Source organism: Anomaloglossus baeobatrachus, chromosome 7 (assembly GCF_048569485.1).
Source record: "Anomaloglossus baeobatrachus isolate aAnoBae1 chromosome 7, aAnoBae1.hap1, whole genome shotgun sequence".
NCBI classification, from domain to species: domain Eukaryota; kingdom Metazoa; phylum Chordata; class Amphibia; order Anura; family Aromobatidae; genus Anomaloglossus; species Anomaloglossus baeobatrachus.
In genome coordinates, this window is record NC_134359.1 from 249,351,903 (window position 1) to 249,367,218 (window position 15,316).

Sequence of the window (15,316 nt, forward strand, 5' to 3'; positions counted from 1 at the left end):
ACTTTAGATAGAGCCCAAGGTATTTAGGCCATCTTGTTTGTTGCTCACTACCTTGAGAGGGGCAGAATATGGTCCATTACAGGGTCCCCGCAGTCGTACAGTGTTTTCTATTAAGCGTCGTATACTCCATTATTGAGGAGGATGACGACGATGACTGCGGGGAGCCCGAGGAGGATGACTAAGGGCTCTCATATATGTCTATGAGGCTGTCGCGCTCCAGTCAGGAGCCCCCCGGTCAGTCCGTTGCTTTGCGGTCTCTCTGTGAACGGACAGGCCAGGGGTCTCTTATGCCAAGTGTGACAACCTCACAAAAATATATGAAACGATCATGCTGTGGTTGGGAATGTTGCGGCCAGTCTGTGCATTCTGGTCTGTGCACGGATATCTAAAAGAGTCCTTAGAAAGAGTTTGCTCTTCCATAAACATCGCCACACTAGCCCTTAGGATGTATCTGGTGTCACAGCTCCGCCAAAGTCATGTGAATGGGGACACGTTCTGATCCTGGAAAATCTCTCTAAGGCCTGAAACACACAGCCGTGAAAACCACGTCCGTGTAAAACGGGCCGTTTTTCGGGTCAGTTTTCCGTTTTTTAGGTCCGTTTTTATGGTATGTGTGGCCTGCGTATGTATCCCGTATGCTAACCGTATGTGTGTGAAATGTTCTTGTGTGCGTGAGTGAAATAACTGACGTGTGTGTGTTCGTGTAAAATGTTCCGTGTGTGTGTGTGATGCACAATGTCGTTGATGCATGTCGGCAGACAGCAGACAGAGTTACGCGATGAGAATGAACTCAGGTGAACTTCACCCGACTTCATTGTCATGCTGCGGCTCTTTCTGTGTGCCGCGTAATGATTAGCGGTCACCCGTGAAGGACTCACCGGTGACCGCTAATCCTTTGACTGAATTTAGCAGGCGTCTCTCATACTTATCGTTCCCCGATCTCCGGCGCGGTGCTGCACGGCAGTTTTAAGAACTTTGGCGGCTATTACTTTTTTGAAAAAGCCGGCCGCCCATTAATCAATCTAGTATTCCCTGCTTTACCCGCCCACCGGCGCCTGTGATTGGTTGCAGTCACACACGCCCACCACGCTGAGTGACAGCTGTCTCACTGCACCCAATCACAGCAGCCGGTGGGCGTGTCTATACTGTGTAGTAAAATAAATAATGTAAACATAAACATACACACAAAATTGATTACATTAATAATAAACCATTAAGATTACAGAAAATAAGCCATAATGCAGTGAGTATATGTCGAGGTCTGACACGGCTACGCGCTTTGTCGCACCCTAATGACATCATCAGTTTACATATGCCTGTGGGCGTGACTACACAGTACTGCTGAATTTATTACATAATTATTTTAAAAAAAAAAATAACGTGTGGTTCCCAACCCAATTATAAACCAGCCAGGGAAACTCACACTGCACATCAGCTGAGCTGTCACTGAGGTTACCCGCGGCCACCGCTGGATCCAGCGGTGGCCGCAGGTAACCTCAGTGACAGCTCAGCTGATCGCGCTACTCACCTCATTTGTTGCATGGAGCTGACAGGAGCGGCGGTGTATTCTGCAGCTCCTGTCACCTGCATGTAGCAGAGCTGGATGCGACGCTGGAGGACCATGGATTACGCCGGACATGGAGGGCTTTGTCGGGGTTAATAAATTGGTGATGAGGAACTTTGTTAGTGTTTTTTATTTCTAATAAATTATTTTTTCGTGTGTGTGTGTGTTTTTTAATGTCACTTACAGATTAATCATGGAAGGTATCTCGGGGAGACGCCTGACATGATTAATCTAGGACTTATTGGCAGCTATGGGCTGCCAATAACTCCTTATTACCCCGATTTGCCAACGCACCAGGGCAAATCGGGAAGAGCCGGGAAAAGTGCCAGAGCAGTCTCATCTAATTGATGAGGCTATTCTGGCCATCAGAGGGCCGATATTGTTAGGTTGGGTGGCTCCCCATAACGTGGGCTCCCCATCCTGAGAATACCTGCCTTCTGCAGTGTGAGTTTCCCTGGCTGGTTTATAATTGGGTTGGGAACCACACGTTATTTTTTTTTTAAAATAATTATGTAATAAATTCAGCAGTACTGTGTAGTCACGCCCACAGGCATATGTAAACTGATGATGTCATTAGGGTGCGACAAAGCGCGTAGCCGTGTCAGACCTGGACATATACTCACTGCATTATGGCTTATTTTCTGTAATCTTAATGGTTTATTATTAATGTAATCAATTTTGTGTGTATATTTATGACATATTTTGCAAACTTTCAAGGAATAGCATCGTGCCGTCGTGTTCGACATTTAGGTAAGTATTTATTTTGTTGCTAATGATATTACAAATAATATATGTGTAAACTATATCATGTTTACATGATCATCATATTCTTTTTAATATAGTATGTTATTTTGCAAAAAACATTATTAAAAAAATAAAATATAATAAACAATTAAATAAACATAGATATTATTTTCAAACATCAGTCTTTATTTAACATCATAAAGATTGTGAAATAATATTTTTTCATATTGATTAAGCAACTGAGCCTATTTAAAATGACTCAAATTTGTTAAAAAACATAATATAACAATAATAATACTTTTTGATACATACATTATTTTTAAATCAAAACATTAAAGATCTTATGCATATTTTTAAAAATGACCAAAAAAAACCATGCAAAACAATTAATATCAGCCTTGTAATATATGTGTTTTTTAATGCAACATTTTAATACATTTTTTAATAATTCAATTTTTATTAAGAATAAAAAAAAAAAATATTTAGTATATGAAAATAAAAATTAAACAAATAAATTATTCATAAAATGCATCGTTACTATTACCCGACTCTTGACTCACACTTATGTGACAATCTGCTTCTGCAGATGTTAGAGTAACACTTGTTGTAGGTATAGTTCGACTGGTACATGGCAATATTGTCACATCAGCACCTGAGGTAGAAGGTAATACCTGTGTGTTTTGAGCATACACAGATTGCCCAATCGGTTTACTATAGATAATATTTGGCTGATTTTGTAGTTGTTGAGTGTATGGATAAGGATTTGGAATGTGTGGGGTCTGTAATAGTGATTGTGCACTAGTTTGGCCATGGAACAAAGATGGATTTACATTTAATATTGGATTTATACTTTGTAGAGTTGGATAAATTGTAGGATTTATTTGAGCTTGACTTAGTTGCTGGATTTGACTGGGGAAAGTAGGGTTAACATTAACTGTTGATGGTAATGTACTAGTTGAGGGCATGTTTGTATGTTGGGCAGGCCACATTGATATATGAGAAGGTTGTGGGACATTTAATATGTTTGGAATATCATAGGTTCGAGAAGTAGGATTTGTCAACTGACTAGTGATATCAGTTGTAGTTGGTTGGTTAGACATTGGTATAGATTGTGTTGGGGCAACATCAATACTAGTGTCATGGAAATTAGTGCGCCACTGCTCTATTGTTAGTAGCACATTATTTGGGAATGGATTTTTTTGACAGGCATCTATAAGGGTAATTATAGCAGCCCTAACCCTATCCTGATGTTCTGAATGTATTTTGGATAGACTTGTTGGCAATGATCTACAAAACCGTTCACAATCAGTTTCTGGAATTAAACTATTCATAATATTCATAACTCTTGTGTCTATTAATTCGGGCAAACTTCTCATATCATCCCCCCTTCTCATTCTTCGACCCCTTAGTGTTAAAGGATTAAAGCGTGGGACATTTGTTGCTATAGGACAGGGGTGGGGAACCTCCGGCCCGCGGGCCGTATACGGCCCGTGACGACATTTTATGCGGCCCCCGGGCACATTCCCGGGGACCATTGTGCTTTGGTGGCAGCCGCACTTTTCCCGGCTGCCGGCCCTTTAAATCCCACTGCCTGATGCCCTGTGGGTAGATGCTAGAATGTATGGGCTCTCTCCAGATCCTGACTTCCAGGACCTGACTGCAGCCCATACATTCTAGGCTTATCCCCGGCCTGTGTGCTCTGGTGGGCGGGTAAGCAGCACGCTGCGATAAAGTCACACAGAAGAGCTGCAGCAGGTTTACCAGCCTCCCGAAACTGTGCTGTGTGTGTGTGACTCTCCCTCCCCCTCACTGCGAGTACTCAACCCATCGCTGCCCCCCCCCGCTCAGTGGTGTGTACCCCCTCGTACTGTGTGTACCCCCCAATGCTGTGTGTACCCCCTCGTGCTGTATGTACCCCCCAATGCTGTATGTACCCCCTAGTGCAGTGTGTACCCCCTAGTGCAGTGTGTACCCCCTAATGCTGTGTGTACCCCTTAATGCTGTGTGTACCCCTTAATGCTGTGTGTACCCCCTCGTGCTGTGTACCCCCTCGTGCTGTGTGTACCCCCTCGTGCTGTGTATACCCCCTCGTGCTGTGTATACCCCCTCGTGCTGTGTATACCCCCTCGTGCTGTGTACCTCCTAGTACAGTGTGTATCCCCCAGTGCTGTATGTACCCCCTAGTGCTGTGTGTACCCCCTCGTGCTGTATGTACCCCCCAATGCTGTGTGTACCCCCTAGTGCAGTGTGTACCCCCTAGTGCAGTGTGTACCCCCTAGTGCAGTGTGTACCCCCTAATGCTGTGTGTACCCCCTAATGCTGTGTGTACCCCTTAATGCCGTGTGTACTCCCTTGTGCTGTGTACTCCCTTGTGCTGTGTACCCCTTAATGCTGTGTGTACCCCCTCGTGCTGTGTACCCCCTCGTGCTGTGTACCCCCTCGTGCTGTGTGTACCCCCTCGTGCTGTGTGTACCCCCTCGTGCTGTGTGTACCCCCTCGTGCTGTGTGTACCCCCTCGTGCTGTGTACCTCCTAGTACAGTGTGTACCCCCAGGTGCTGTGTGTACCCCCTAGTGCTGTGTGTACCCCCTAATGCTGTGTACACCACAGTGCTGTGTACCCCCTCAGCGCGGTGTAACCCCTCACTGCTGTCCGTGCCCCCCCTAGTGCTGTCTGTACCCCCTGGGTGATGTCTATGCCCCCCCACCAGTGCTGTCCGCACCACCTAATGCTGTCCATGCTGCCACCAGTGCTGTCCATGCCACGGTGAGTGCTGTCTGTGCCCCCCTTATGCTGTCCATGCTCCCCAGTGCTGTGTGCCACCCCTCAGTGCTCTTAACTCGCTACTGCTGTCTGTACCCTCCCACTGCTTTCTATGCTCCCCAGTCCGTGCTCTCCTGTTGATGTCTATGTTCCCCCAGACCTGTCTGTCTCCCTCGTGCTGCCACCCAGTGCAGTCCGTGCTGCCACCCAGTGCAGTCCGTGCTGCCACCCAGTGCAGTCCGTGCTGCCACCCAGTGCAGTGCGTGCTGCCACCCAGTGCTGTGCGTGTCCCCAGTAATGCCTGTGCCACCGCCAGGGCTGTCCATGCCCCCTACTGATGTATATGCCCCAGCCCCTCCTGTGATGTATATGCCCCAGCCCCTCCTGTGATGTATATGCCCCATCCCCTCCTGTGATGTATATGCCCCAGCCCCTCCTGTGATGTGTACTCCCAGTGTCTCCTGTAATTTATGCGCCCCGGCCCCTCCTGTGATGTGTATGCCCCCAGCATCTCCAGACAGAGACAAACCTGGAAAAGCAGCTGTGAGAAACAAGATGATCAATATCACCGAACATCACAATCGTACCAAAGAGAAGCAGCTCCGGCCACCACAATAGGGGTGAGTTAATTAATCGTTTGACCAAATATAGCAGGGTTATTTTTCAGGTTGATAATGTTGTGCGGCCCCCAAAGGTTAGTAGGAAATTCCAAATGGCCCCCGGCAGTAAAAAGGTTCCCCACCCCTGCTATAGGAGATGGTTGACGATTTGAAATAGTGGGTTGTGTAGAAGTTTCCTGAGTATTAACTGTTGATAGCACACCTGTGTCAGTGGTTTGATGTTCACTTTGATGACTGTCAGGTCTGTCAGTTTCTTGGGTATTGGCTACATATGGGTCAACTGAAGTAGCAGATGCAGATTGGATTGCGGAAGGTTGTTCATCATAATCATCCAGATTGTCATCGGTCCTGTAAGTTTAGAAAAAAAAATAAAAAGTATATTTTTATTTTTTTTGGTTATGTGTTTTTTGTTTTTTTTTTAATTTGTATAGTTTCATTTTTAAAAAAAACCTTTTTTAATATAAATGATTAAAGACAACGTACTGTGTCACCTCCATAATTGGTCTCAAGAAATCCAGATTGGAAAAATAAACATAACGCCTTTTGCGGCTTGACAATGATGACGACGGTATGGGATTAAACTCCCTCCGATATTGATCTCTTGCAGATCTCCATCGTCTTCGAACTGTATCGACTATAGAAATATTTTAAATTAAATTATAAACAACCCCAGATTTTAAATATTCAATTTTGTATATTGTTATTTAATATTTTAATGGCTTTTTTTTTCATACAATATTTGAAAAAATATCAAAAAAGAAAAACAAAAAACCCCCAAAAAAGGGAATATATTATTAAACATAGATTTTTGGTATTAAATGTAAAAAATTAGGATACCAATAAATAGATTAAAAAAATTAACTATCGTTACAATTGTTCCAAATAATTGACACATGATTTATATGGGTTTTTTTTGTAAAATTTATGGAAAAATACAATAACTAACAATTTAAAAATATAGGCAACCAAAAAATTAGGATATTTATACAATAACATTACGACATTTGAAAATTGTGTGAAGGATGGTTACAAGGAAAAAATAACAAATATGTTCTGTATATTTGAACATGCTAGTATTATGGGACATTATAAATTAAATCTATATATATATAATCCGTTAATAAAATTAATCAAAATTTAGTGATTTCAGACTAATATTTTGAAAAATATATATTAAAAATGAATTATTTTTAAGAAAAAAACAAAATATAAAATATAATTAAAAACGTACCAAAACGAGCACGTTTAACTGGAGAACATCGCTCCCATCCATTGTTAGGAAAAAGTTCTTGGGCAACATCCTCCCATGCCCTCTCCACTATTAGCCGATCCCTATAGCCTTCAATTCTTGTGTCCCACAGTACATGATGCCGTTCTACAGCAGAGATTATTCTTTCGGTATCAACTCGTGGAGACATATTTTGCTTCAAATTTTTAAAACACTTAAAGCACTGAAAAGGAATAATACATGTGCTTTGGAAAATACACACAATGTGCCGAGCCAGCGAGTAATGCAGCAAGGCAGCACGATTCTTATACCTTACTCCTGCTGGACGATTTTACATTCAAATTTAAAAAATCTGCAGCACGCACACGCACCATTAGGACACGTATCCGTGTTTTAATAATTGTGCGAACACAATCATTGATTTTAATGGTGTCCGTGGATGCGTGCTCCGTACACAAAACGGACATGCTGGCGTGATACACGGACCAACAAACGCATCACGGAGACGGACTCATGGACATGACCAAAAACGCAATTGTAACCGCAAAGATCTAGTAACATTGGTGCACATTTGGCCATGTCTCCAGTATACACGGAAACGGACCAAACACGCACGTTTTTAACGGATGTGTGTCGGAGGCCTAAAATGTTATTTATGGGTTTCTGCTTCCACATCGTTGGCCTCCATATGGCGGGAGTTTTGTTTGACGTTCCAAGATCCGATTCCTCGGCCAGTTTGCGCCATTAAATCTTTTCTTTGATCTGTCGCCAAATTTTTGTACAAAAAATTGGCCACGTTTACCGTTTCAGGCCAGCTCCAGCATCTTTTGGTAAAACTTAGGGGGCACATGACAAATAAATCTTATTTACTCCTCAAAAGGGACATAAAATAAGGCAGAAACGTTCTGAGCTGAAGGGTGTGACAAATTGAGAGACATGAGCTCCTTAATGTTATTGGCGCCTTCTTCATCAAGACAGGAGGACAAGACGCCGGCCTTAAGGAATGGGCCCCTTAGTGTAGTATCTGCAGGTGTGGGAGGGCTGAGCGCAGGTGACGGAGCACAAAATACACACAATATATCCCATCATATTCCTGCGCTTACTTCTTTGGCAGCTACATGGCATTTCTCGGAGAGGCCGCCATGCTGGAACGTCACAATACTGACTGGAGACAAAGGAACCATGCTGCACGCTTTCTCCAGGACCTGCAAGGAAAAATGTGCATTAGTCTGGAAAAATTCACATGGACGCACCGGAGCATTCCAGACAGTCATCACAACTATGGAAGACAAGGGCACTTTAAAGGGACATTTTTTTCTTTTTAATTAAAGGGGTACTCTGACCTTTGAAAGTTATCCTCCATCTGTGGGACATCAGCCAACTTCCTGGGGATCCCAATGCTGGGACCCCACCGATCCCGAAAACCGGGGGTCTTTCCTGTGTGAATGGGGCAGTGGTTGGTCACGCGGACTTCTGCTCCATTCATTCTTATGGAAGTGCCGAAGAGATTCTCGGCTATCTGCGGAAGTTCCTTTAAAAATGAATGGAGCAGAAGTCCTCATGATTGACCACCGCTCCATCCACATAGCTGGTGATCCCATTGATCCAGAGAACCCTATCGGGAACTTATACCCTATCCATTGGATAAGGGGTAACTTCCAAATATGATGCACAAATTAAGTGCTCAGTATAAATTTTGCAACATTTTGCTTTCACGGGTTCTTTTCCTCTCCACGTTGCAAATTGAATTAACTGAGAGTCCATCAGTGAACTTAATTCTCACCTCTTGATTTGAAGCACATAACAAGGTGTCAAACTGTCCTGAAGAAACAAAGTTTTTCGATCCGTCTGTTGACACATAAGTGATCTTCTGGCCTGTCTTTTCCAGTTCTTCCAAAAAACTGTAAAACATTACGTAGAAAATAGTATATAAATAATATATAAATGCGCCAATAAAAGGAATGCCAAGGAAAGAGGGCCGACTAGTCTGGGGAAACAACGCCCCCTTCTTCGTCTATTTAAAGGCCTAATTAGCATATTAAAAACGGAGGTAATATTGCTCAAAGCGACATTAGAGGCCATAAAGATGAAAGGTGGCCTGATTAGCTCGCCCACTCCCCTGGCACCTTTGTTCGGCAATCCGGGCTTCCCCCCAGGGTACACGGCGGAGAGATTTCTTGGATGGCAAAGGAGATCAGACATCAGACTGGGGCAGATCCTACAGGACAATGACTTGCCCTCTTGTAGACCTACAGGCTGCATTCCCGGGGAGACGATTGAGGTGGCTCGAATATATCCAACTTCGCTCCTTTGTGAAATCCTGGCTGAAAGGGGGGCGGCCCCCCTCCCCGGACACGCCCGCCCAGTTTGAACATATATTTTTGCGGGGTTCGCCTCCGTCACACCAGATCTCCCTCATTAGCGGCATGATGAACAGAAACCTTCACTCTGGGGATCCTAGCCATATTAGAAGATGGGAAGCGGAATTAGGCTTCAACCTCTCCGATGATGAAAAACAAAAAGCGTACGTGTTTTCCCACAAGATCTCAGTAGCATGCAATGCCCAGGAAAAGAGTTACAAGTTATTGGCAAGATTGAAACAATTTTCATGGGAAATGGGGATGCACACATATATCCACCTGTATACATATCAATAAGCAAATGATATCCCCAAAATATTGGATTCCTGATGACAGGACATACTCCTATATCTACTACAAAAAAATGTGAAAATCACACAGTGGAGTAATAAAGTCCAAAATATCTTTATTAGAAAAAATTCACAAACAGTTAAAAAAGTGGGAAATGCACACACACAATTCTCCAAAGTAACATAAATAAGGAGGACACTAAAAAGGACCTCACATCGTGGGGACCAGGGCCAAAGTATAGATGACTGGATATTATAGGCAAATATACTCAGATAGTACAACAGAGTGCCTGATGTCAGTCATTATTAACATAGTGCAAACCCCCCTAAAAGATAATATAAGGTTTATCTATAGGTACAGCGAATCTCTCATCAATTCCATATAGCCATATTCAGGGTAAACCCAGTAACATACCAATGCTCTATGATGGAGGGGAGAAAGCCGGTCCTAGGTCCAAGCCCAACAGCTGTTTCGGATCACCTTTTTCAAGGGACACCGCACGTTGCCATGATCCCCTCTCCCTCGCCCTTAAGTAGTATGTGCAATTAACCATCATCCCGTCCAGCCGCTCTTGTGCGCACACCCCCAGATGTACTCCGGATCTGACGTATGCAAACACTCCGGCGGCAGGTGATATCAAACCGCGCATGCGTCGGGGAAAATTTCCCCGTGACGTCACTCACGCATGCGCGGTGCTACCTATGATGCCGCCGGGTGTGCACACCTGGAAGTCACGCTGAGAGACGCGCGCTGTGCAGCCACGAACGGGGTGATGGCAGCACAGAGGAGCCAAGAGTAAAACCGCCCATAGATATGAACATTAGTAAATGGGAATCAGCATGATTTAAAGTGTAGGTGAACTCCTAACCAGGACATCATCCACTATACCCACCACGGAGTGTCATAACATACACTTTTTCCAAAGGTATATATAGTACTATTTCATAATCCACTCAGGGGCAAGTGCATACACATAAACTATAACTACCATAATTTACACTAGAATGGAAGTATGCACATAAACTGTAGCTACTCTAGGGCAAATATATAAACCTAAGCTAAGACTATTCTCTCCAAGGTAAACATATAGTCGTGGATTATACCTACATTTCTCTGGAGTAGATGTATATGCATAAATTATAACTACTTACTCCAGAGTAAAGAAATCCATTTATTTATTTTAATAAAATCCAACTACACTCATCTGAGATAAGTATATATACATAAGTTATTGCTGTATTTCTCTGGAGTAAATAAATGCCTATAAGTTGTAAGTATTCTCTCTAAGGTAGGCGTATGCACATAGATCATAACCTCCCTACTCAGGAAGGTATACATGCACATAAATTATAGCCACCTTCTCAAAGGTAGGTGCATGCACACAATGTTGATCCGTTTTAGATATATCCATCTTGGATCATTATACCAGCAGGTGCCACAGACCAACCGCCCGGCACCGTGATCATCCGCTCCGAAAGTGGCACACACGGCGGGCTACACACACCGCGGCTGCAGCCCACAAGCACACGCCCACCTCGAAGGGAACCAAAAATAGGAATAGGAATCGAGCTGCTGCGTAGCGTGGGAAGGAACCTACTCAGGTCATTATATACCATACCCACCAACAAGCTCAAGGTATTCGTGATACCCATCAAGACATATACAATACCAATTTCATGGTCCCCTCCGGGGCAAACATGCGCACATGAGCCGCAAACACAGCACACGCAAGCCCCCTCGCACACACCACCCCCAAAGCGAACCACCACAACACCAGGCGATCAGACCACGACACCGGTCAGCAGGACAATGATCCACAAGATCAATCACAAAACTAACATGGTACAGGAAAAAAGGAAACTTAGGCTAAGCTCAGATTTTTAATGGCATATTGCACATCTATAACGAAACACATTAATCCAGATCCTGCTCCAATTTTCAGATCGTGGTTATACGAGAATTTCATAGTGATGATCCAGGACCAGTGTTCGAATCAGGGAAGAAGAAGAATATGGGGATCAATTAGACAAGTCCTCAGATGGAATTCTGTTACGAAAACATATAGACAACATGCAATTAGAAGACAACATAATGACAGACGAAAAATAAAATATATAAAAACCTATGAGAATCCATAAAGGATAAGGAGGTCACCCACCCCCATCAGGCTAACCAAATCATGTGTTGAGGAATGGAGCAAAGCTTAACTGCTCATTTAGACCACCAGGGGACAAGGTCCCAAGAATAAAGATCCACCTACTTTCCAGTTTAGAGAGGACTAGTTTCATGTTACCTCCGCGGATCCCACCATTGACCAGGTCAATCCCCACCACCTTCAGTCCAGTAGGGTCACAATTGTGATGGACTTTAAAGTGCCTAGGGAGAGTCCTGAGCAGCGTGAGATCCGTCACTGACGGAGCTTTTAGGATGTCACGAACATGCTCGCGAATGCGAACCCGCAATTGTCTAGTTGTAAGGCCTATATAAATCAAATTACAGGGGCATGTGGCGTGGTAAATCACGTACGTGCTGCTACATGAAATATATTTTTTTATGCAGAAACGTCGTTTTCCATCCGCCGAAAAGAATTCCTTGCCCCTTATAACATTACCAGAGGTGCAGGTTATGCACTCGCCACATGTGTAACATCCCACTCTTGGAGGACCGGAGCCAAAGGGGCCATCCGGTTTCTTGGTAACATAATGGCTGTCCACCAGAAGGTCCCGTAGGCTCCTCCCTCTCCTAGCGGCATGATGAACAGAAACCTTCACTCTGGGGATCCTAGCCATATTAGAAGATGGGAAGCGGAATTAGGCTTCAACCTCTCCGATGATGAAAAACAAAAAGCGTACGTGTTTTCCCACAAGATCTCAGTAGCATGCAATGCCCAGGAAAAGAGTCACAAGTTATTGGCAAGATGGTACCAATGTCCGGCTAACCTGCATAGAGCCTTCCCCTCGGTCCCAGAGGAGTGCTGGCGCTGTGGCTTGGGTAGTGGCACGTTATCACACATTTGGTGGGGATGTAACAGAATATCCAATTTCTGGATTCAGGTTTTTACAATCTACAACCAAATGACAGGAGAAAACATAGCTCCCTCCATAAAGATTGCTCTTCTTTCTATTCTACCCGGCTCATTGGGGCGTCAGAAGAAGTGCCTTTTGCGGTTCTTTTTGATTGCGGCCAGAGCAGTCATCCCAAGACACTAGAGGTCCACAGTGACCCCTGGAATGGGGGAATGGCAAGCGGAGCTATCTCATTTGTGCCATATGGAGGAACTTTCATCTTGGGTTACGGGCACCAACGAGACGTTTATCAGACTCTGGCAGCCGTGGATCATGTTCAAGGAGTTCCCTGCCTTCCGGGATCTGTTCCAGTGACAGCACACTTATAACTCCCCTTTTACCTTCCTCCCTAGTCCCCTTGTGAATGTTTTCCCCACCCCTCCTTTCTCTCTACTCTGCTATTTTCTCTTTATTATCTCTACTCTGCTATTGACACACACTCTAAAGCTGGTGTCACACTAAGCGACAACGACGTCGCTGTTACGTCACCATTTTCTGTGACGTAACAGCGACCTTGTAAGTCGCTGTTATGATCGCTGCTTAGCTGTCAAACACAGCAGAAGCAGCGATCATAACGTCGCTGTGCTACATGTGCAAAAAGCAGGGAGCCGCGCTTAGCGCTGGCTCCTTGCTCTCCTACAGTACACATCGGGTTAATTAACCCGATGTGTGCTGCAGCTACATGTCACAGTGCAGAGAGCAAGGAGCCGCGCGAACTGCTTAGCGCTGGCTCCTTGCTCTCTTTGCTACAGTATACATCGGGTTAATTACCCGATGTGTACTGCAGCCACATGTCACAGTGTAGGAGCCGGCGCTGGCAGCAAGAGCGGAGGCTGGTAACCAGCGTAAACATCGGGTAACTAGGGAAAGGTCTTCCCTTGGTTACCCGATGTTTACGCTGGTTACAGCTTACCGCAGCTGCCAGTGCCGGCTCCTGATCGCTTCATTTCGTCGCTCTCTCGCTGTCACACACAGCGATGTGTGTGTCACAGCGGGAGAGTGACGACCAAAAAATGAAGCTGGACATTCAGCAACGACCGGCGACCTCACAGCAGGGGCCAGGTCGTTGCTGGATGTCACACACAGCGACAGCGACGGGACGTCGCTGCAACGTCACAGAAAATGGTGACGTAGCAGCGACATCATTGTCGTCGTCGTTATGTGTGACACCAGCTTAACATAGCCGCTTTCTAGTATGGTATAACATATAGATCGATGGGCTTAGCTATGCAAATGCAGAAATAAAACTACTGCAACATGTAAATACGACACTGTCACAAGGGTCTGGGAGACCAAGAGATAGAGCAGATAAACTAGCAAACCCTAAATAAAAGTATATATTGGTCTGAAAGTGTATTATGAGGGCTATATATGTACCAAGGGCAGTGGCCCACCTAGGCAATCTGTAGTGGCAAATCCTCTCTTCTCTTTTCTGTATGCATGTTATATATTCTTCTCTTGAAAAATTTCAATAAAAACAGATTGGTTAAAAAAAAACAAAAAACACAGAGGTAATAAATGTTATTTTTAAGGCTTGATTTTAGAGAATGCTGTTATACAGGGCGTGTTAGGAAGGGGATTTTGGCATACACATGTAAATGCTGCTGGCTTGGAGGGCAGAGGGGACCTCACAGGTTCCCTTTGAAGACGTTCTGGCACCAGGTTTGTCCCCTTTAAGCTGAGGCCACCAGTGAGCTCTTATGTATAGCATTCCAGAATACAGTGGAACCTTGGATTAAGAGTAACTTGGTTTGGGAGCGTTTTGCAATAAGAGCAAATACTCACTGTGCACACTTCCGGTTCCGTCCTTTCACCGCGCTCTGACCAGCTCTGGAGGTAACTTTCTGTACATATGCATTGTATTCAGTTTACCATTGCATAGTACATGGTGAAAAGAATAGATCCAGCATCCAAGTTCCAATTGAATGAAAAAAATATTCTTTATTCGAAGATAAAAAGGTTCTTCCATAATAGTAAAATCCAATTTACATGGCAGGGTAGAAAAGAAAAACGGATTTTTGTGTACTCACCGTAAAATCGTTTTCTCTTAGCCATCATTGGGGGACACAGGACCATGGGTGTTATGCTGCTTATCCATAGGAGGACACTAAGTAGATGCAAAGATGTTAGCTCCTCCCCTGCAGTATACACCTGAAAAAAGCTAAAACCCAACAGGGCAAAAGGGAGGGTGCTGTGTCCCCCAATGATGGCTAAGAGAAAACGATTTTACGGTGAGTACACAAAAATCCGTTTTTCTCTGACGCCTCATTGGGGGACACAGGACCATGGGACGTCCTAAAGCAGTCCCTGGGTGGGTAAACAATAAACAACGCAACCCAAGGACTAGGAACCAGTCCCAGATAGCCAGGAGCGCCTACTGAGATAGGTGCTCCACTATCGTTTGCAGAATTTTCCTACCTAGGTTCGCCTCAGCCGAAGCCTGGGTTTGGACTCGGTAATGCTTTAAAACAGTATGTAGGCAAGACCAGGTCGCAGCCTTACACCTCTGTTCCACTGATGCCTAATGGTCCAAAAGGCACCAACTGCTCGCGTGGAATGAGTCCGAAACCTATTAGGAATGGGCTTGAGTTGCAAGCGGTAGACCTCCTGGATCGCAGAGTGAATCCAGCGAGCCAGCGTTGCCTATGAAGTGCCTCTCCTTTCTTAAGCCTTTCAGGAATG

The 15,316-nt window shown here is 44.6% G+C and overlaps 1 long non-coding RNA gene across 1 annotated transcript; it reads right to left on the bottom strand.

Annotated features, from left to right (window-relative positions):
- Positions 1–5,996: 5,996 nt before the first annotated feature.
- LOC142245374 (uncharacterized) lies at positions 5,997–7,123 on the bottom strand. Its single transcript, XR_012724769.1, has 3 exons — positions 6,922–7,123; positions 6,174–6,324; positions 5,997–6,038 (listed from the first exon to the last, which is right to left on the bottom strand). It is a non-coding gene; the product is annotated as an uncharacterized LOC142245374 (long non-coding RNA).
- Positions 7,124–15,316: the final 8,193 nt, after the last annotated feature.